The sequence below is a fragment of the Pteropus medius genome, unplaced genomic scaffold, assembly GCF_902729225.1.
Source record: "Pteropus medius unplaced genomic scaffold, Ma_sr-lr_union100, whole genome shotgun sequence".
Taxonomy (NCBI): domain Eukaryota; kingdom Metazoa; phylum Chordata; class Mammalia; order Chiroptera; family Pteropodidae; genus Pteropus; species Pteropus medius.
Genome location: NW_024349800.1, coordinates 66,960,242 through 66,983,488, shown reverse-complemented (window position 1 = coordinate 66,983,488; position 23,247 = coordinate 66,960,242). Strand labels below are relative to the sequence as shown.

Genomic DNA, 23,247 nt, shown 5'->3' with positions numbered 1-23,247 from the left:
GGCTTGCCACGCCCCGCGAGGTTTCCCGCTTTGTTCTCTATCCTGCCCTCTCTTTGCTCGTATGCTGGGTAACTTGGGTCCGTATCTTTCCTCCAGCTGCATCCCTCAATCCTGCATTAATGTCACTGCGGTTTGAAGATGGCATTCGGAACAATGTGGCGTGACCTCACACTGACGCCATTCCCTTTGCATCCAGCCAGTTTGGCTTCCTTCTCCACTCCATGGAATAAACCAGATTGCTGCAAGTTGGAGGGAAGTAGGGCCCCATAGTTAATGAGAGAGTCCCCTATATTTATGAATGGAATTTCTGTTTCTATGGTGAATGTACGGATTTGGAGAGACTGCCTCTTAAGGAGACTGCCTCTTAAAGTGACTGCGCAGGGGGATGGGGAGTCACAGTCTTTAATGATCCATCCAGTTTAGGGGAAGACAGACATATACAAAATCAATATTGTAAAGAATATATACTAAATGCTGTATAAGTGGGGGATCTCTAAGAGTACGGAGGAGGGGCGAAAGATGTATGCAGATTATAAGAGAAACGTTTGCGGAGCAGCGCTCTGAGCTGGCCTTTTAAAGACGGAGAGGATTCATTCAAACATGCCGGGAATCCAGTAGAGCCTTCCAGCACTCTGGAAATGATCAGGGGTTTTGATTTTGCTAACAAAACCTGTTAAGAATACTATAAAAAACCTGGGAGTCTAAAGTATTGAGATATATCAAATTATTTTTAAGATCACCTGTGCTGTCAAGTACTGAATTTATCAGGCATATATAATCCAAAAAAATTTGTCCTCATATATAATGGTTTTTACATTGCTAGTTTACTTCGGAATTCTCTTGCAGAATTTCACACAATATATGGCACACCAGTGGGTGCTCAGGAAATGTTTGTTGTTTTAAGTGTTTTACTGAAAAGAATTTGGGAAACTCAAATGATGGTATAAAAAGGCAGCTGAGAAATATATTGGTAACAGAAGAGAAAGAGCTTGAATTACTCTCCACGGGTAAATCTAAAGAATCTAGCATATCTCCAATTTTAACATCTAACACACTTTAATTACTACTTTAATATACTGTCTTCCTTGCTATGCTGGAAGTTCTGAGCTAGGAAGGACTTTGTGCTGTAGGTCCCTAGCACCTGGCATTGTGCCTGAGGGAGAGCAGACACTCATTAAATACTGCTGAATGAGGAATGAAATGATCAAGAGTTGAATGTGTGCTGTATGGAACCCATGAGCTAACTTTACACTTTCTTGTTTTCAACTTTTTTAGATAAATATTTTAACGCCTTTATGGCTTAGGCAGTTTTTAGTGTTTTGTCAAAATCTCAATGTCACTGAACACCGAAATTTATTAAAAGCTTGTCTGCTGAATTTTTCTGTTTCAGTTTCTAAGCAATTTATTTTTTAAAATATGCAGGTGATAGAGCAGAAAGGATTCTAAATTAGGCTTCAGAGTGCCCTGAGTTCTTGTCTGAGGACCACGGCTCATTTAACTTCTTCCAGTCTTTGCTTCTTAGTCTGCAAGATAAAAAAGGATGGACTAGATCATTGCTAAGGTCTTTTCTAACTCTAAACTTACACCCTCCCCTCATTTACATGCAGGAATACAATTCTGGTGGCACACACACACGATCTCCCCTCCTCTCTTCCCACACACAACTTCCCTTTCTTCTGGGCCACATTCAGAGTCTGTATTTACCAGACAGTCCTAGTTGGCGATAGGTACAAATAATTGTTTTCTGACTATGAGACAAATTGATAATTGCCAGGAGAGCTTGCCCTTCAAGTTTGTTTTTTTTCCTCATTAATTATGATAGGTTTTATGAATCCGTCCAGATTCTTTAGTCTGGTTTCCCTCAGGACTAAATGACAACCTAAAGGGAGAAAATATATAAGCCTTTACCAAATGCCTGTGGACTGATCGGAGTCCTCAAATGGGCCAGAGTAGACATGATCAAAAGTGAACCTAGGACTTTGAGAATGATTATATGTCAAAATACAACCCAAGTGGCCTGGAATTTAGGAGATTACCTGTCATTTCATTACTTACAGTAATAAAACTAGGAGATTTCAGAAAACCTGGCATTTCAAACATGAAAAGAGGGAAGAAAAACTACACAAATTGAGAATGGACAAGTGATGTGAATTCAGGGGATTTCTGTGGGTAGAACACAAGGTCAGATGGTTTATAGAAAAAAAGTTTCAAAGTTTTGTTTATTGTTGAAACAACATTAAGAAATATTTAAAGCAAAAAAAATTTTTCACTTGCATCCTTACTAATTAACACATTTCCCTTTGCCTCAATTTCTTTCAATAGCTATATATTCAATAAATAATTCATTTCTCAATTTTAATATCTTTGGAGTCAGGCCAAGATATTGTTAGAAATATAGTAAAAACATTATAACAACATTTTTGTTTCCACAATTGTTAATTTATCTTACGTATATTTTTAATGTGTGTATTTGTTTTAGTATCATTATAAACTCATGGACTGAAATACACTTGATGCGTTTCATTCCGTTGTAATTTTTAAGCTTACTGAAAACCAGATTGTCCAATTTTTGATTAATGGGACCCTATTCAAATTGGCTCCTAAGTCATTTGACATAACCCAACATTGATCTGCTTTCTGCCACCTTAGTTTGCCTTTTCTGTAATTTCATATAAATTAAAATATATAGTAGGTACTCTTTTGTTTCTGGCTTCTTGAGTTTAACATGATGTTTCTGAGATTCATCCATGTTATTGTGTGTATAAGTAGTTCATTCTTTTTTATTATGGAGTAGTATTCCATTATATGGATATTCTACATATGCTCATTGACTGGATTTGTTTATCCAGTTAACTGTTAATGGACCTTTGGGTTGTTTCTAGTTTTGCTTATGAATGAAACTAAGGTGAAAGTTCCCGTAGAAGTCTTTGTGTGGACATGTATTTTCATTTCCCTAGGGTAAATACCTAGGAATTAAATTGCTGAGTCATAGGCAAGTGTATGTTTAGCATTATAATAAACTGCCTAACTGTTTTCCAAAATGATTTATCATTTTACACCCCTACAAGCAGTGTGTGAGACTTCCAGTTGCTCTGCATCCTCCATAGCACATAACATTATCAGTCTTTTTAATTGTAGCCATTCTAATATATATGTATGTAGTGATATCTCATTGTGATTTTAATTTGCATTTCCCTGATGATTAATACTATTAAGCATCTTTTCATGTTCTTTTTGGCCATTTATGTATCTTATTTTGCAAAGTGCTTTTTCAACTCCTTTGCCCATAAAAAAAAATATTAGGTTTTTTCTCTATTACTGAGTTATAAAGTTCTTTTATAGACTGAATAAAAGTCCTGTGCAAATATGTATATTTCAAACATTTTGCTCCCAACTGTGGCTGTGTTTTCATTTTATTAACAGTATCTTTTGAAGAAGTGAAGTTTTTAATTTTGATAAAGTACAGTTTATCATTTATGGTTTGTAATCTTTATGACCTATTTAAGAAATCTTTGCCTACTCTTAGTACGAGTTTCTCCTGTTTTCTTTTAGAAGTTTTATAACTTTAACTTTTACATTTCAGATAGCAATCCTTCTTAAGTTGACTTTTGTGTATGGTGTGAAGTAAAGGACAAAGTTAATGTTTTTGCATATTATTCTAGCACTATTTGTTGAAAAGAGTTTTCTCCACTGAATTATGTTCGCCCCTTTGCTGAAAGACAATTGGCTATATATATATATATATATATATATATATATATATATATATATATATATAATATATGTATGTCAATTTCAGACTCTATAATCTGTTCCATTGATGTTTGTCTTCACACCAATACTAAACTGTCTTAATTACTGTAACTCTCTTGTTCCTCTTGAAATCAGATAGTGTAATTCCTTTAGCTATCTTCTTTTTCAAAATTGTTTTGACTATTCTAGGTCCTTCCTAGGTATTCTACGTATTTCCATATAATATTTAGAATGAATTTGTCAATTTCTACAAAAAAGACTTTAAAATTTTTTATTGTGTTGCATTGAATCAATAAGTCAGTTTGGGGAGAACTGACATCTTAACAACTTTGAGTCTTCTGATTCATAAATATTGTTTATTGTACCATTATTTTAGATCTTTAATTTCTCTCTGCAATATTTTGTAGCTTTCATTGCACAGGTTATATAGTTGATGAATTTATTCTTAAGTATATATAATATCTCCTTCATATTCATAAGAACACCTTCTTGAGGTCTTTGAGAACTCACCAATTTTGAGAGCCCCATAATAGTATATAATTTTATGATGAAATATACCTGAAAATTTTAAGCAATCACTTGATATCTGTAATGAGTGTAACAATGTGCTTAAGGAAGAATAAAGAACCCCAATGCCAGGCCCAAATCCACACCCTGTCTAGGCATCTGGCCTCAATTACTGGTTAAGTGACTTACTTTCATTGCCTACCAACCTTGACGGTAGTTTCATTCAATTTTCTACCTGACTAAAATTATATATCCTTATATCATGGATTCTCAGGGGCTCTCTCAAGGTACAACTCTGAATTCTAAATGCCAAGTGTCCATGGATGTTTCTATTGTACTGTCTCTCTGTCTCTTATAACCATTTTTTTACAAATCGCTTTCCCTGACTAAATATGAGTTCCTCCAGGGCAGAAGCCTTGTCTCCTTGTAACCACAGTGCCAGGAAGTGCATGGGATAATAAGTATTTTTTGGTAAGTGTTTGATGGATGAATAAAGTCAAGGTCAATTTTCAGGTCTCAAGAAAGAAGACCAGAAAAGCCGAGGGGAGTAGATACTGGAAATAAAGTCAAGAATGGAATCAACAACAGGGACCCTGAATGGTTGGTGATGCAGTGGGAAGTTGGGACTCAGGAGATAACCTGCTGTAGTCCTACTTAATTCTGGAAAACAGTTCATTGTATCTTCTCGTATGTTTAAAAAGCTGTATATTCTTACAAGCAATGTCCAAATAATTGACAAAGTGAACTGAGGCCCATTGAATGTCTTTTCATTTCAGTGAATATTTATTGAATTATTACTATGTGCCAAGCACTCTGCTAAACTATGAGGAGAAAAGATGAGTAAGGTAACATTCTTTTTCTCAAGGAACTCACAATCTAGTGATAGATACAGACACAAAAACAAATGATCCTAATATAGTATGTAATGATAGATGAGAGCATTGAATATAATACTCTGATAAATAAAAGGAGGAGTTTTTAACCCAACTTAGAGATGCATGGTCAGAAAAGGCTTCTAAGAAAATGATACCTGAATTGAAATTTTTTTAAGACAATTTTTTTCACAGCAGTTTTAGGTTCACAGTAAAATGAGAAGAATGTACAGAGATTTCTTATATACCTCCTGTCCCCACACATATATAGCATCCCTCATTATCAACAACCTACCAGAGTGGTACATTTGTTACAAATGATGAACCTACATTGACATATCATAATTACCCAAAGTCTGTAACATATACTAGGGTTCACTTTTGACACTATGCATTTTATGGGTTTGGACAAATGTGTAATGACATGTACCCATCATTATAGTATCACACAGAGTATTTTCAGTGCCCTAAAAATCCTCCATGTTCTGTCTATTCATTCCTCCTTCTATTCCCAAACCCAGACAAAACTAATAAATAATAATTTCCCAATGACATGGGACCTCTCTGTTATCAGAGAATCACCCTGGACATGCATAAGTTGGGCCTGGTGTCACATAAACCCAGCCTCACCTTACATTAGTGAATAAATTAGAATATCTTCACATCATGGATGGTTCTGTTACTACTCTTCCTACCAATATATAGATATATATACAGTGGTAGTGTGTATATATATACACACACAAGTATATATATATATTTAGTTACAGTTTTACATATATAATTACAACTTTAAATTTTTAAGTTAATTTCATATACATTATCCTAGTTGATCTTCACAGAATACTATTGCATATGGCTACTGCAAATAGGGCCTATAGAAATAATAATGAAGAGATTTTAGTCATTCAGTTAACAAATAGTTATTAAACAATAATACATGTCAGATTGTGCTAGCCACCTCAGGGATACAACAGGCCTATTGAAAGAATAGAATTTGTAGCTAAAAGGATTATTTTGTCTAGCCTTCTCATTTTATAGAGGTGAGAGAGTAAACGCTGTAGGTGAGAGAGTAAACTTTTTGGCCCCTGCCTGCAGATCCCACTATTCTATAACATTCTAGTAGTAAAGACATAATGAAAATACATGAAACAATTCAAAAGCAATTAGATACTAAGTAGTATGGTCTTGAAGGAAGGGAAAAAAATCTGTATAGAATAAAGGTGACAGGACTAAGTACTAGACACAGTCCCAGGAACTTACCATATGATATTTATTAATCTCCAAATATACATACCTTCTTCTCCCCCTTTCCTCCTTCTTCACATCATCATCTTCATTTTATGATAAAAACTAAAGCTGAAAGAAATCAAATAACTTACCAAAATCCACACAGCAAGTGATGGATCTAGAATTCAGAGCCAGTTCTGTCTGAATCCAAAACTGATGTTATTTAAATGTCAAACAGCTGAAATATAATAGGCATGGCCTCTGTGTGGGATGAAGAAAGCTTTTCAAAACCACTGGGGGAAAAAAAAATAGGATGGGATCAAAGTAAGCAGGGCTTTGCAAAAAAGGAAAGTGAGTTACTTAGGTGATAGGAAACCTTCGTAGGTTCTTAAGTAGAAGCAGTAACATAACCATTATCAGGGAACTTAAAAGTTAGAGGATATCGCAGAAGTCATAGAAATCTATTTATAGCATTACTTACAGATAGTTACTCAAATTCTGACTTAAGTAACGTTCTTCTTCTAAGGCAGCACATTCCAGTATTGGCCAGCCCTAGTTATTGATAGTTCTTTGGTAAATATACTTTGTATTTTTTCTACCAAAAGAACAAAACAGCTCAGGACCAAGGTCAGAGATTTGGGTCTCACTCATGAAGGTCTCCTAGGTTAACACAAAGGAAAGAATCCATATATTTTCATCCATTCATTCTTTCACAAATACTGAGTGCTTTCATGTGCCAGTCACTTTCTAGGGGCTTGGGCTATGCCTTTCTGGAGCTTACATTCTAGTGTGAAGAGATAATAAACATTAAACATCACGATAAAAAATAAGACAGGTATATAGTATAAATGTAAGTATGTACTACAGAAATAAAAGCTATAAAGTGGGAGAGAGTGCTTGGGAGTGGCAGAGTGGTGGAGGTGGTATAAGTTATATTTTTAAATATTCAAGGTAAGCCTCACTTGAGAAGGCAGCGTTAAGAAAGACTTGAAGGCAGTGGGAGAGTTATTGTGTGCATATTTTCATAGTGGTCTTCCAGGCAGAGGGAATAGCTACTGAAGAGGCCCTGAGGAGGGCACAGGTCTGGCATATTTGAGGAGCAGCAGCGGGGCAGGGTTACTCGAGTAGAGTGAGCATAGGAGGTGTGGTAGAAAACAGGAACAGAAGTGACAAGGGCCAGAATATGTAGACCGGAGGCTGGACTTTGTTTTCCTGAGAACAATGTGAACCCACTGTAGAATTTTGAGAAGCACGACCCCACTTTAATTTAAAAAGGAATCTTCAAGCTTTGGGCCTGAGAATTGACTATAGGGCAAGAATGGGAGCAGAGAGACTAGTCAGGGGTTATTGCAATCGTCCAGGCAAGAAGTGATGGTGGCTTAGACCAGGCTGGTGGCAATTTGAGGTTGGTTGTGTTTTGTTGTAATCTAAACTTCTCTACAGCAAACTAAGTCAAACACTTCCTAAAAAGTGTTTTTATCACGTGGAACTTTAACTGCCACCACTCACTCTCTTTTTGTGGTTTTTCCTTCTCCCCTGACTCTGGAAGTGGACATAAAGATGCCCAGCTTCCCTTCCCAGTCACTTCTCAAGATAAGCCCACAAGTTCTTTCCACTTTACAGGTTCTGTTGCAAAACTGTTAAAGGGAAACTGACAAGAGAAAACAAAACTAATATGGATGAGGAAGTTACAAAGGCTAATTTCATAGTTTGTATAATAGCAGTGCCTGATCTACAGTCTCTGACTACCTTTACAGTGATTTTGGGAACCTCATAGCTTTTGTGTTTGTTTTTTATTCTTGAAGAATGAGCTTCCCTAGCCGTGTGCCCTTCTGACCTCTCTCTGCCTTTATCAAATGCCTTTAGAATCATCCCTCCCTTACTGTTTTTCATTAAGGTCTCTTGATTTCGGGTTCAAACTACACTCTTTACAGTTCAGTGAACAATATCATAGTCGTTTAACATCTGTCTCTGTCCCCTCCTCTTAATTTCCCTGTCTGAGCATAGGCCAAGAACAAACTTGTTCTTTCTCATTTTTCTCTCTTCCCCTCCCTAAGTCTCCAAATGCTCAGGTGCTAGACACTCAGCCCAGGATCACACCCTTTCCCTTTCTCTCTACCATAAACCACTGGGGATCCTTAGCTCCATTTCTACACTGTAAGGTCTTGCTTTTTCTCTTAAAAGTGCGGTTTCCTTATTATGGCTTGTCATTCTCTCCTCCCTTTTAGGCCTCAAACTGCCTTTTCAACTTCATCCTCCAGCCACCAGTCCACATCTGCTCCTTCTCTTCTTTCCTTCACAAAATGAAGTCGGCAAAGTATTAGCCAGGTAATGCAGGGTCTTACAGTCCGTGCTAAGTGCAAATGGAAGTCATTAAAAGATTTTAAGAAGGAAAGTAAGAAGATCAGATTTCTGGTGTTTTTTTTTCATATTTATAAATATACAATTCAGTGGCATTAAGTACATTCGCATTGTTGTGCAACCATCACCACCATCCATCTCCAGAACTTTTCATCTTCTGAAACTGACACTCTGTATTCATTAAATAATGACTCCCCATTCATTACCTTCTCCCTCCAGCCCTTGGCCACCATTCTACTTTCTGTCTCTGAATTTGACTACTCTAGGTACCTAATATAAGTGGAATCATAGAGTATTTGTCTTTTTGTGTCTGACTTATTTCACATTGGCATAATATCTTTAAGGTTCATCACCTGGTAGTATATATCAGAATTTCCTTGATTTTTAAGGCTGGATAATATTCCATTGTATGTATATACCACATTTTATTTATCCATTCATTTGTCAATGTTCATTTAGGTTGTTTTCATCTTTTCACTGTCATGTTAAATGCTGCTATGAACATGGATATCTGTTCCAGCCACTGCTTTCAAATCTCTTGAGTGTATACCCAGAAGTGGAACTGCTGGACCAAATGCTAATTTTTTTCTTATTTTTATTTTATTTTATTAGTTTCAAGTATACCGTACATTGGTTAGACATTTACGTAGTTTATAAAATGATCTCCCTGATTGCTCTTTATCTCCTCTGGCTCTCCACCTAGCCATTACATTAGTGCTAACTGCATTCTCTATGCTGTGCTCCCCATCCCAGGGACTTTCTATCAACTACTAATTTGTACTTGTTTAACCATTACCTGATTCTCCCAGCCACCAACCCACCTCCCCTCTGGCCATCACCAGATTGTCATTTGTATTTGTGAGTCTGTTTTTGATTAATTTGTTCTTTTTGTTCCTTAGATTCCTCATTTAAGTGAAATCATATGGTATTTATCTTTCTCTGTCTGACTTATTTCACTTAGCATAATAACCTCTAGGTCCATCCACGTCATTGCAAATAGTAGGATTTCATTTTTTTAGTGGCTGAATAATACTCCATTGTATATACAAACCATAACTTCTTTATCCAATCATCTGTTGATGGGCATTTAGGTTGCTTCCATATATTAGCTATTATAAATTGCACTGAAATGAACATAGGGGTGCATAGATATATGAATTACCATTTGGGTTTTCTTTGGATAAAAACCCAGAAATGCAATTGTTGGGTAAAAAGGTATATCCATTTTTAATTTTTTGAGAAACCTCTAGACTGTTTTCCATAGTTGCTGTACCAATTTGCAATCCCACCTATAGTATATGAGGGTTCCTTTTTCTCCACATCCTCGCCAACACTTGTTCTTTGAGGTGATATCTCATTGTGCATTTATGTATGTATGTATGTATGTATGTATGTATGTATGTATGTATGTATATGTGTATGTATTTAATTGAAGAAATGATTTGAATTTTTTCCCTCGTCTACCTCCCCCCTCACTCTCTTGCCTACACGCTGGTCCATTGTCCATATCCATGATTCTCTGTTTGTCCTGTTTGTTTGTTGCTTTTAGGTTTTTATCCCACATATAAGTATTATCATCTTATTTTCAACCTTTTCTATCTGGATTATCTTGCTTAGTATGATTAATTATTTCAAGGTCCATCCATGTTGTTGCAAATGGCAGTATTTCATCTCTTCTTATGGCTGAGTATTATTCCATTGTATATATGTACCACAGCTTCTTCAGCCAATCATCTATTGTAGGACACTTCGGTTGCTTCCATGTCCTGGCCACTGTGAGTACTACTGCTATGAACATCGGTGTGAAAACATCTTTTTGGATATGGGTTTTCAAGTCTTTGGGGTAAATACCCAGTAGAGGGATTATTGGATCATACAGTAGATCAAGTCTTAGCTTTTTGAGGAAGCTCCATACTGTTTTCCATAGTGGCTGTACCAATTTGCAGTCCCACTAGCAGTATATGAGGGTTCCTTTTTCTCCTCATCCTCTCCAACATTTGTTATTACATGTCCTGTTGATTATAGCTATTCTAACAGGTGTGAGATGGTATCTCATTGTGGTTTTGATTTCCATTTCCCTAATAGCTAGTGATGTTGAGCATCTTTTCATATATTCCTTAGCCATTTGTATGTCTTTTGGGGAGAAGTGTCTGTTCCAGTCTTCTGCCCACTTTTTGATTGGATCATTTGTTTTTGTTGTTGTTATTGAGTTGTATGAGTTCTTCGTATATTTTGGATATTAAGCCCTTATTGGAAGCGTTGCTTGCAAATATATTTTCCAATTCAGATGGTTGTCTCTTTACCTTGTTGATGGTTTCTTTTGCTGTGCAGAATCTTTTTAGTTTGATGTAGTCCCATTCATTTACTTCTGCTTTTACTTCCCTTGCCTTAGAGGTCAAATTCATAAAATCCTCTTTAAGTCCAAGGTCCTTGAGTTTAGTTCCTGTGTTTTCTTCTATGCATTTTATTGTTTCAGATCTTATATTCAGGTCCCTAATCCATTTTGAGTTAATTTTGGTGTGTGGCGATGGACAACATCCTAGTTTCATTCTTTTGCAGATGGCTTTCCAGTTTTCCCAGCACCATTTATTGAAGAGGCTTTCCTCTCTCCACTGTATGTTTTTGGCTTTTTTGTCAAAAATTATTTGCCCATAAAAACATGGGTTTACTTCTGGACTCCCGATTCTGTTCAACTAGTCCGTGTGTCTGTTTTTCTGCCAATACCATGCCGTTTTGATTACTGTCGCTTTGTAGTTTAATTTGAAGTTGGGCAGAGGGATGCCTCCAGCCTCATTCTTTTTTCTCAGGATGGCTTTGGCAATTTTGGGTCTTTTGTGGTTCCATACAAATCTGATGATTTTTTGTTCCATTTCTTTAAAAAAATCCGATAGGATTTTGATAGAGATTGCATTAAATCTGTGTAATGCTTTAAGTAACATGGTCATTTTAACTATGTTGATTCTTCCAATCCAAGAACACAGAGTATTTTTCTATTCTTTTGTATCTTCTTTGATTTTTTTTTTAACAGGGTCTTATAGTTTTCATTATATAGGTTCTTCATATGTTTCATTAGATTTCTTCCTAGGTATTTCATTCTTTTTGTTGCAATTGCAAAAGGAATTATTTTTCCACTTCTTTTTCTGACATTTCGTTATTAGAGTATAAGAATGCTATAGATTATGAACATTGATTTTGTATCCAGAAACTTTACTGTATTTGCTTATAATTTCTAGTAGTGTTCTTGTGGAGTCCTTCGAGTTTTCTGTATAGAGAATCATGTCATCCGCAAATAGTGACAGTTTGACTTCTTAGTTTCATATTTGGATGCCTTCTATATCTTACTCATGCCTGATTGCACTCACTAGGCCCTTCAATGTTATATTGAATAACAGTGCAATAGTAGACAGACAGCCTTGCTTTGTTTTTGACCTTACAGGGAAGGTTTTTAGTTTTTCACCATTAAGTATAATGTTGGCTGAGGGCTTGTGATATATGACCTTTATTATATTAAGGTATTTTCCTTCTATACCGATTTTGTTAAGTGTTTTAATCATAAATGGATGCTGTATCTTGTCAGAGGCTTTTTCTGCATCTATTGATATGATCATATGATTCTTATTTTTTAATTTGTTTATGTGATGTATCATATTAATTGATTTGCATATGTTGAACCATCCCTGTGCCTCTGGGATGAAGCCCGCTCAATTGTGGTGTATAATCTTTTTAATATGTTGCTGTATTTGGTTTGCTAGTATCTTATTTAGGATTTTGCAACTGTGTTCATGAGAGATATTGGTCCGTAGTTTTCTTTTTTTGTATTATCTTTACCATGTTTTGGTATCAGAGTAATATTGGTCTCATAAAATGAGTTAGGAAGTATTGCCTCCTCTGATTTTTTGCAAGAGTTTGAGGAAAATAGGTATTAAATCGTATTTGAATGTTTGGTAGAATTCACTGGTTAAGCCACCTGGTCCTGGACTTTTACTTTTTGGTAGGTTTTTGATGATTGTTTCAATTTCCATTCTGCTGATTGGTCTATCTAGATTTTCCAGTTCTTCTTGATTCAGTCTAGAAAAAGTCTAGTACTTTTTTAAGTACTAGTCCATATCTTCTAGATTATTAAATTTGGTGTTATATACTTTTTCATAGTATTCTTGTATGATCCTTTGCATTTCTGCAGTGTCTGTCATAATTTATTTTCTTTCATCCTGATTTTGTTTATTTGTATCCTTTCTCTTTTTTCTTTAGTGAATCTGGCCAGGGGTTTGCCAATTTTATTAACCTTCTCAAAGAACCTGCTTTTTGTTGCATTTATTTTTTTCCATTTTTATGTTTTCAATTTCATTTAATTCTGCTCTAATTTTCATTATTTCTTTCCTTCTGCTGACTTTACACTTCATTTTTTTCTTCCATTTCTAGTTTTTTAAGATGAAGGGTTAGGTTGTTTATTTGAGCTTGCTCTTGTTTTTGGAGATAGGCCTGAAATGATATGAACTTTCCTCTTATGACCGCTTTTGCCGTGTTCTAAAAGTTTTGATATGTTGTACTATCATTATCATTTGTTTTTATGTATCTCTTGATCTCTCTTTTATTTCTTCTTAGGCCCAGTTATTCCTCAGTAGCATGTTGTTTAATCTCCAGGTATTTGTGGTTCTTTCTACTTTCTTTTTGAAGTTGATCTCTAGTTTCAAGTCATTATGATCAGAGAATATGGTTGATATGATTTCAACCCTTTTATATTTGTTGAGGCTATTTCTGTGTCCCAGTATGTAGTCGATTCTTGAGAATGTCTCTTGTGCACTAGAGAATAACGTTTAAGCAGCTGTTTTGGGATGAAAGGCTCTGTAAATGTCAATTATGTCCAGTTGGTCTAATGTGTCATTTAAGGATGTCATTTCCTTATTGATTTTCTGTTAAGATGATCTGTCCATATCTGACAGTGGGTTATTTAGGTCCCCTACTACGATAGTGTTTGGGTCTGTTTCTCCCTTTAGTTTTGTTAGTAACCGTTTTATATATTTCAGGCTCCCTGCTTGGGCGTATAGATACTAATAAGTATTATGTCTTCTTGGTGCATGATTCCCTTTATCATTATGAAGTGTCCCTCAGTATCTTTCTTTACCTTTTCTATTTTGAAGTCTATTTCATCAGATATTAGTACCTCCACTCCCACTTTTCTCTGAATGCCATTTGCTTGAAATATCATTTTCCACTCTTTCACTCTGAGTCTATATTTGTCTTTGGAGCTGAGATGTGTCTCCTATAGGCAGCATATGGTTGGGTTTTGTTTTTTGATCCATTCTTCAACTCTGTGCCTTTTTATTGGTGACTTCGGTACATATATATACATATGTCACTTTTCTTTTGCGTGTGCCTCCATTCCCCTTTGTGAATTTGGATATTTGAATCATTCCCTTTTCAGTCATTGTTGTCTCAATTTGTCCCTATGTATTCTGAGCATTCATTACTATCTTGCTATAGCAATTCTCTTCTTATTTTTAAGCTTATATTGCACTCTTCCTAGTAAGGGTTGCACTCTTCTGCTTCTATCAGCCTACTAGTCACCTTACTCCTAATTATGTAGTTTTTTTGGGTCATTTTGTTTTATGTAAACTGACCCCTTTCCATATTTCCTGTAGTGCAGGCCTCGTAGTGGAGAATTCTCTCAATTTTTTGTATGTCTGGAAAGGTCTTTATTTCTCCTTCATATCTAAAGGAGAGCTTTGCCAGATACATTATTCTTGGCTAATAGTTCCTTTCATTTAATAGTTTGACTATTTCATTCCACTCCTTTCAGGCTTGTAAGGTTTGTCCTGAGAAGTCCAACGATAATCTAATGGGTTTTCCTTTATAGGTTATTGTCTTCTTTTCCCTAGCTGCCCTGAGAATTCTGTCTCTGTCATTGTTTTTTTATAATTTTAATACAATGTGTCTAGGCAAAGGCCTTTTGGAGTTGAGATAATTGGGTGTTCTGTTGACTTCTTGAATTCCAAGCTCTAGCTCATTCTTTAGATTTGGGAAATTCTCATCCACTGTCCAAGAATGCTTTCTAATCCCTGCTCCTTTTCCTCCCCTTTGAGAATGCTCATTATTCTTATGTTTCCTCTCTTGATTGTATCAGCTAGTTCTTGAATTTCTCTTTCATTATTTTTCATTCTTCGGTTTCTCTCTTCTTCTTTCTGACTTATTCTAGATTTCTGTCTTCGATATCACTGATCTTTTCCTCCATTTCGTCGACTCTATTTCCCAAGCTTGTTATTTCATTTTTCAACTCTTGCAGTGTGTTCTTTATCTCCAGAAGTTCTATTCGGTTCTTTTGAGGGTTTCAGTCTCCTTGCTAAAGAACTCATTCTGCTTATCTAGTTGTTTTTTTCAGTTCCTGAAATTGTTGATATTATTCATTTTGGATCTGACTGAGTCTTTTCAGAAGTACCTTCCCGAATTCTCTGTTATTTAAGTCACATATTTTTATGTCTGTAAACTTATTTTCTGGAGATTTTTCTCTTTCTCTCTGAGATGCCTTGTCACCTTGGTTGTTCATGGTGTTTAATGGACTATTTCTCCACCTGGGCATTAATAGAAGTATATTCTGCTTTTTTTTCCCCCCCAGAAAGATTTACTGTATTATGGTCCCTAGCCTGTTGTAAAGAAGGCAGTTTTCTTTTGGATTGCCTCTTGGATCTCTGCTTTATATAGAGTCTTAATAATGTCTTTTTTTTTCTCTCTCTCTTATAGATGTTTAATCATGCTCGCTACCCTTAGTCTCAGTTCCGGTCAGTGTTAGTGACAGTTTTGGTAGCGTTCGCTCAGACTCCCCTGGGGCTCCGCGGTGTTCTGCCTCGGAGGATATGGGGGAAGGGGTCCTCTGGGTTGGGGGTTGGGGGCTGTGGCTCAGCCTCTCTTTTGCAACCATGGCTAGTAAAAACCAACTGTTGTTTCTCTGCCATCCCCGCTTCTCTGTCTTCTGCCCTGATGACTGGGCCCTGCCACTGGACACGGGGAGCTCACCGCTCTTTCAGGCAGGGCTGTTCGGAGAATTTGCTGCACCTTTTCCCCTCCCCCTTCTCCTACAGGGAGCTCCGGCTGGGAATGGCAGCTTCTTTGTTTCTCCCAGTCCACCACCCAACACCTAGGTTTCTGACCTGTAGTAGCTCTTATATACAGATCCCACACTCAGACGTGCTGGTGTGCAGTTTGGTTGTTTTTTGTTGAGTTTTAGATGTTCAGCTTATTGTTATTTCAAGGGGAGAGCTCTGGGGACGTCTTTCACTCTGCCATGTTTCTGATATCACTGTCCTCATTGTGGTTTTAATTCACATTTCTCTGATGATTAGTGATCTTGAGCATTTTTTCATATGTCTATTGGCCATTTGTATTTCCTTTTGGAGAAATATCTCTTCAGGTCTTCTGCCCATTTTTTAATTGAATTGTTTTTTTTGTTGTTGTTTTTGAGTTGTATGAGTTCTTTATATATTTTGGATATTAATCTCTTATCATAAGCAAATATGTTCTCCCAGTCAGTTGTCTTTTTATTGTGTTGATGGTTTCTTTTGCTGTACAACATATGCTAATTTTTAAAGTTTTTTATGGAATTGCCATACTGTTTTCCACAGTGACTGTACAATTTTACATTTCCACCAGCCATGTACAAGGTTCCAGTTTCTCCACATCCTTGCTAATGCTTGTCATTTTCTGTTTTCTTTTCCTTTCTTCCTTTCTTCCTTTCTCCTCCCCCTCCTTCTCTCTTCCTCCCTCCTTTCTTCCCTCTTTCCAACATGTAGTTAATTGCGTAATCCCTCAGACTTTCCAGTCACATAGTTTTGTCGTAGCTCTACTTACAGAATTATAATTGAACTGGGGCTTAATAACAATAAAAGTCACATTTGCATTGTACCTTATAATTTAAAAATCTCTTCACCATCTTATTTAATGTTCACATAACTCTATGATTTGGTGTTATTGTTTTTCATTTTCAGATATGAAAACTCAGTTCCCAGAGGCTGAATAATTTGGCTACCGTTAGCCAGTAAGTGATGGAACTAGGATTCAAATCAGGTCTTTGACTATGAATATCATTATGTTTCTGTTATACCAATAATATGAAGCTATACTGACCCTACTATATTCCTTTCTCTAGGCTCCCAAATATCTTGGTGTTTTTCTTGGTTTGTTTTTCTAAATTTTTATTAATTATTCCAACATAACACATGCGTTTCTCTACCTTATTCTTAATATGAACTTAATATGAACAGTATGATGGGGCCCTGCTGTATTAATTGAGCAAATGTGACCATCCCACAAATTTTATTGCCTTTGTTAGGTCTTGTCACAATGGTTTTATCAAGCACAGAAAAATCCATTTATCTGTTACGAATAGTTCAATTTGACTTATTTTCTGCAAGTCTGTAAGAGTATAACTAATTTTAGTAGCTGTCACCCTCAGTCTGACCCAATGGTGGATCATGGCAGACAGATATCAACTGGGGATCTTGTTAAAATGTAGGTTCTAATACAATAGACTTAGTGTAAAGCCTGAGATTATGCATTTCTAACAAGCTACCAAGTGATATCCTGGCTGTTGGTCCTTGAACTGTACTCTTGGTAGCAAGGATCTAAACAAACCTTGAGAATATAGTCAGTCTCTATGGTATTAGTCTTGCTCCAAGGGTGAGTCTTTTGAAGTGGAGCCTACCACTCCAGCTCTTGTTTTAAGTGATTTCTGGATTAGTCTTTTACTTCTCCTCACTATAGGTCTTCCTAGAAACTTACCATCAACTTAAGTGTCAACCTGTACGGTTCCTTCTAGACTACTCTTTTCGTGGGCTAGGCTCCACTTCTGGTCTTCCTCATTAGGTTCTATTTCAAACTAACTGCCTGATTATAAACACTCATGGTGTGATGGTGCCTGCTACTGTGTCTTACACCTAAGATAGAACCTTTTGGATTTCACTGTTGAAGTTTGCCGTGCTTTCATTGACATTGACCTGAATGACTGCCCTCTACAGCAAGCCTGTTTAAGTCCCCGATCTTGCTTCTTTCTGGTAAGGGAGAGGGTAGCGCTTATAGGTGAGATTTGATGGGACAAGATGAAAGGTAAGACAATTCTGGGTTAAGATAGTAAACGGAACACGCATCTAATTTCATTCTTTCTCAAACTACCACTATAAATACAGTAAAAATATTTTAAATTAACATTTTTTAATTGAGAAAAGGTATTTTTAAAAGAAACAAACCACTAGGACAGGAAGAGCAGTAGAAAATTATCAAAGGGTTATTGATTTGGCATAATTGAGAAAGCTACATACCAAAATAACAGTGGGGAAATCTGAAAACTAAACTGAATTACATCTCAAAATCTTCAGAAGGCGCAAGAGTTGGCAGAGCCCAAGTACCTTGGAAATGGGTATAGATGTGGGATGGAGGTAGTGTTGGAACCAAAATAAGGAGGGTTGTGTGAAAGCTAAGTTGAAAAGATAGATATCCTACTCTATTTCCTTAGTGAACTCTTGGTACCTCAGCCTAGGAGAAGATTCAAGGTATATTCTCTGAGTAAGGTAAAACAGAGAGCTTCTGGACTGGAGTATAGCAGGCGCAGTAAAACAGGAGGATTAAGTGACTATTCATATACTAAATGCTGAATGCACAGACCTCCTAACTCCCTTTTCCCATTTGGCTCTCAGAACACACAGCTTTACCATCAAAGCCAAAGATTGAAAAACATTTCTTTGGGGAATCTTGTTTTTCAACAAATAACCCATGCAAGATTACCTCCTATGATGAAGCTCAAAGTCAACAAGCCCCATGGACATGCTCTGAGATTTCAATAGCTATCTAGTTCCGCATTCAAACAAAACTAGAGTAGATAAATATTACCAACTATCTGAGGAGAGCCTCTAATATCAAAGATAAAGAACAAAGAGAACAATATAAAACTTTTCCCCATGATTTTTCAAGGACAAAGGTAAATTTTTTGATACCTCAAAAAGAGTATCATGAAGGAAAGAGACTGTACAAGGTAAAGACAACCTTAAACACATTAGTGGAGAATGGTATTGAAAACCAACATCTAAGCGCTCGGTGTCCTCATTGCTACTGGTGTCATTACTTGTAGGCCTCTGAAAGGACAGAACTCGGAAATAGACATACATGTACTAACACACATACTATAATTATCTCTTTACGTATCTTTCAGTATATTACACTAAACATGAGTTCATACTGATATCTCCCACTGTAATTAAGTATCACTAGTTAATTTTAGCTTTCCCTCTTTTCATATCTGTAACCTTTCACTCCAACAGTGAGAAACCTGGCTCCCACCATCTGCCATCCATGTGCTTATTTGTTCATTCCATTATACTTGTACAGTGGTTTTGGAATTGTTAACCCATGCCTCCAAGGGAAAAACTTTACCCACGAGAGTGCAATGCTTATGTACAGTTCCTTCTGTCTTTAGTCTTACAGTTTACAGAGTTTCCAAAGTTACTTAGGCCTACATTTCTTTTTATTCACCCTTCTGTGAAATTATTTTATTTATAATAAAGTTAGATTCTTTTGTCACAGTTTGTATTCCACCTTAGGATCTGCTGTCCTCCTAGTTGATTTTTTAAAAATTTACGTACATTAAGGTTCATTTTTTGTGCTGTATCCTTCTCTTGGTTTTGACAAATAGTGTCATGAACAACATAATTTTCAAGTGTAAATAGTGTGATAAAATGTGAGGAAAGACCCTTTGAGGATGGGCAAGGGAATAGGACAAGGAAGAAGCAAATAGAGATAAATTATTGGCAGAGTTCCATTTTGTAAAATAGACAATGAATTGTTATCTTATTAAATTAATTGATTAATTAAAAATAATAAGATTATACATGGACCGATGTTAGTAGTACACATGTACCAAAAATTATGAATTATGATTATAATCAAATTATATGGTCTTCTCATCCTCATTATCAAGGCGGAAAAGGAGCCTCTAGCTTCCCCAGAAATTATAATCAAAAGTGGCAAAGACTACCCAAGTGTCCGTCTATGGATGAATGGAAATACACAATGTGGTATGTACATGCAGTGTCATATTCTTCAGCCTTAAAAAAGGGAGGAAATCCTGACACATGATACAACATGGCTGAACTTTGAGGACATTATGCTAAATGAAATAAGGCAAGTCATAAAAGGGCAAATACTATATGATCCCACTCAATGAGTAGTCAAATTCATAGGGACAAAAAGTGGAATGGTGGTTACCAGGGTCTAGGGAAAGGGGAGTATAGGGAGTTAGTATTTATTGGGTAAAGCATTTCAATTGGGGAAGATGAAAAAGTTCTGGAGATGGACGGTGGTGAATGCACAACAATGTAAATGTACTTAATGCCATAAAACTGTACACTTGAAAGAAGTTAAAATGATACATTTTATGTTATATATGTTATGTTTATGTTATATATATATATTACTACAATTAAAAAAAGAGAGAGGGACAAAGACTAAAGAGACATTTAAATAATTTGCCCTTTTCCAGTAGGAATTGTAGTGAACCAGTGCATAGGAATTAAGACTTTGTCTCCTTGAGTTCTTTTACCCCGTCATCAAGAGTGAAGAGGGGGCCTGAGCACTAGCCCATGCCCCGAACTAAGACCACATGTCTCTCAGGTCTTCTATATCATCAGGATCAAAAAGGGCTCCCCATCCTCAGATTAATCTCTATTTTCCTGAGAAACCTCAACTTCTTTGACAGGTATCAAAGTGGAATCTGCATCTGGTGTAAACTTGCCCTACCTCAACAGGGCCAAGAGTGAACCTGAAAACCCAAGAACCTGATCATGACCTCTCCTCTCCCCCAAGCCTTCTACCTACATTATCAGAGAAGAAGCACACATGAACTGGGACTGAGAACCTCCATCCCTAGACTTCCTTCCTCCATTACCAGGGGAAAAAAAAATGATACCCAGATATCCACCACACCCTGTATACTCCCAACAACACTGAACAGACCTGAATCTCTATCTTTAATCTATTAGAGCTAATCCCCTTATCCCCTTTACCTCTGTTTATATCAGCCACCACAAAAAGTCCCTGTAATCCCTCTTGTTGGGAGAGGCAGTCCACTACAGGCCTTGGATGTCCCTGTAGAGGGTACCAAAATGCAAGAGTTAATAACCCCTGATATTGAGCAGTTTCAATAGTTAGTCATGTAAGCAACTAAGTAGATCAAGGGGACCATGGTGTGACTACTGTCTGCTTTCTGCTGGAGAAGGGGTCTTGTCTGCTGCTTAGTAAATGTACTGAGCCCCTGGCCCTGCAATTTTCAGCCGTGGCACAACCCACTCCATGTGTAGCATTCATCTGGGCAAACACCTGTCATCCTGTGGGGCCTAAGGGCAAGGGGAATCAGCACGATTAGGTTGATACTCCCGCTCTTTGCTGTGTTGTAAATAATAAACTGTGTTGCTCTGATCCATTAGGTTTCATTATCAATATTTAGCCACCAAAAAGCTGTGGCAAACCACTCTACTTGCTTGACTAGTTATCACCTTTGGAATCTTGTTACTTCTTGCCTTACTCTATGAGGCTCTTCCTCGATATCTCATATCCTATATCCTACTCTCCATATAAATGGGCATATCCCCTAGTCTTTTCCATCTCTCATCCCTCTCAACTCCTAAAACTCTTCCACTGGTTACTCCAAAATACATGATCTGTTATCAGCAAAGTCACCTATGTTCTCAAATATTTCTTGAACAGTCCCTTTATCTTCTTGCTCTGAATGCCATTGAAAGTGGTGGCTGTATTTTTCCCCAACATCATTACATCCCTGGGCCTAGGCATGGGCCAGGTGTCATTCTCAATCTTTCTTCTCTGATAATCCCAAACTCAGAATCTCATGTTGTCAGATCTCCCCCCTACCCCTCATAGCTTCAATTGTCTTCTGACATTCTCCCCATCCCAATAAACTTCCCTCATTTTTCTTCTGTTTTAGGTACTGGCCTACTCTCTAGAATTTCTCCTGTCTTAATTCTTGGCAATCTTAATACATACATAGATGATTTTTCTAACACCCTGCCTCTCAGTTTCTTGACCTTGTCTCCATGAATATTGTCTTCGACTCTATTTTCTTCTTATTTTACCAATAATCACAACCTTTTCAGCAGTGCCATGTCTTTTATTCTCTAACCAATAGTCACTCTTTTCTGACCACCATACTCTTCAGTACCCTGACACTTACAATTCTTCAATCTCCCAGGACCTCCTATCCTCTTACCAACTATTTCCTCCTCATCCAGCTTAAATTCCATGATCAACCATTATATCTATACCCCAGTATATACTTTAAACTCTCTTGTCTTTTTCTTGATTTATTATATTTATTTAGCAAAACCACAATGCTGGATACATAAAAACTTTCAGTTGCTCTGAGCAGTTGAAAGCAACTAGAGAAAAAAAAAAACATAGTAAAGCTGACTTGTCTCACTTTAAAATGTAGACCATGCATTTTATAATTGGTGGATGTCTTGGAGATCTTCCCCAGTGATCAAACCTATTTCTGACATCTTGTCTGAAAAGTCCCATTGAGGACGAGCCTTGGAAACTCTGGGCCAGAAGCAGCTTGTCTGCTGTACATTATTGGGCTAGAGATACTTCTCAGGCTCAGAGAACATTATTAAGAATGAAGCCTTGTACAGAGCTGGGTCCATCCCTTTTCTTTGTTCACTCCTCAGTCCTCCACAACTTGAGATCCTCATGGATCACATGGTAGAGTTCAGTGCAGACTGGCTTCAGGGCAAATTGCAGGGCAGACCTCAGCACACAGACCTACCAGAAAGAGCAGTGCCCTGCTGCACACCAGGCCTTCAGACCTCCAGGTGGTTTCCAGAAGCTCAGCTGGTGTTGCCCACAGTGCCAGCCCAGGCTGTGACCTGATAAGCTAGAGCAGGTCCAGCTCTCCTAAGGTGCTTAGGACCCTTCTTTACAGAACCTTGCCCTTTAGGGGTGGTGATGCCTGAGTGCAGAGAATGGGGTGTAGTCAGGAATTGGGACTGGGTATAGGAATTAGAGGGGAGAGTGGGTCTGGGGGATGTCAGTCCCATTGATATTAATCTCACTGAAGCCATATCGAAGGCAGAGTTTCCATAGAGTTAGATTTTTTCCCTTTTTTTTTGCCAGCTTTATTTAAATATACAATTAGTTGCTCATATTTACATTGTACAATTCAATGAGTTTTTTCAATTATAGTTAGCATTCAATCATATATTAATTTCAATTGTACAGCAAAGTGATTAGAGATCTATGTAACTCACAAAGTGATCACCCCACAAAATCTAGTACCCTTCTTCCCCCTTACATAAATTACAACATTGTTAGCTATTTTCTTTGTTTTTAGATTCCACATGTACATGAAATCATGTGATATTTGTCATTCTCTATTTGACTTATTTCATTCAGTGCAACACTCTCTAGATTCGTCAAGGCAGTTACTTTTTCCATCCCTCCCTTTTAGTCTGTGTGTCTTTTAATTTGAAGTGAGTTT

General features: G+C 36.9%; 1 pseudogene; it reads left to right on the top strand.

Moving 5' to 3' along the window:
* Positions 1-153: 153 nt before the first annotated feature.
* Positions 154-22,668, top strand: LOC120621565 (endonuclease 8-like 2; annotated as a pseudogene).
* The last annotated feature ends 579 nt before the right edge of the window (positions 22,669-23,247 follow it).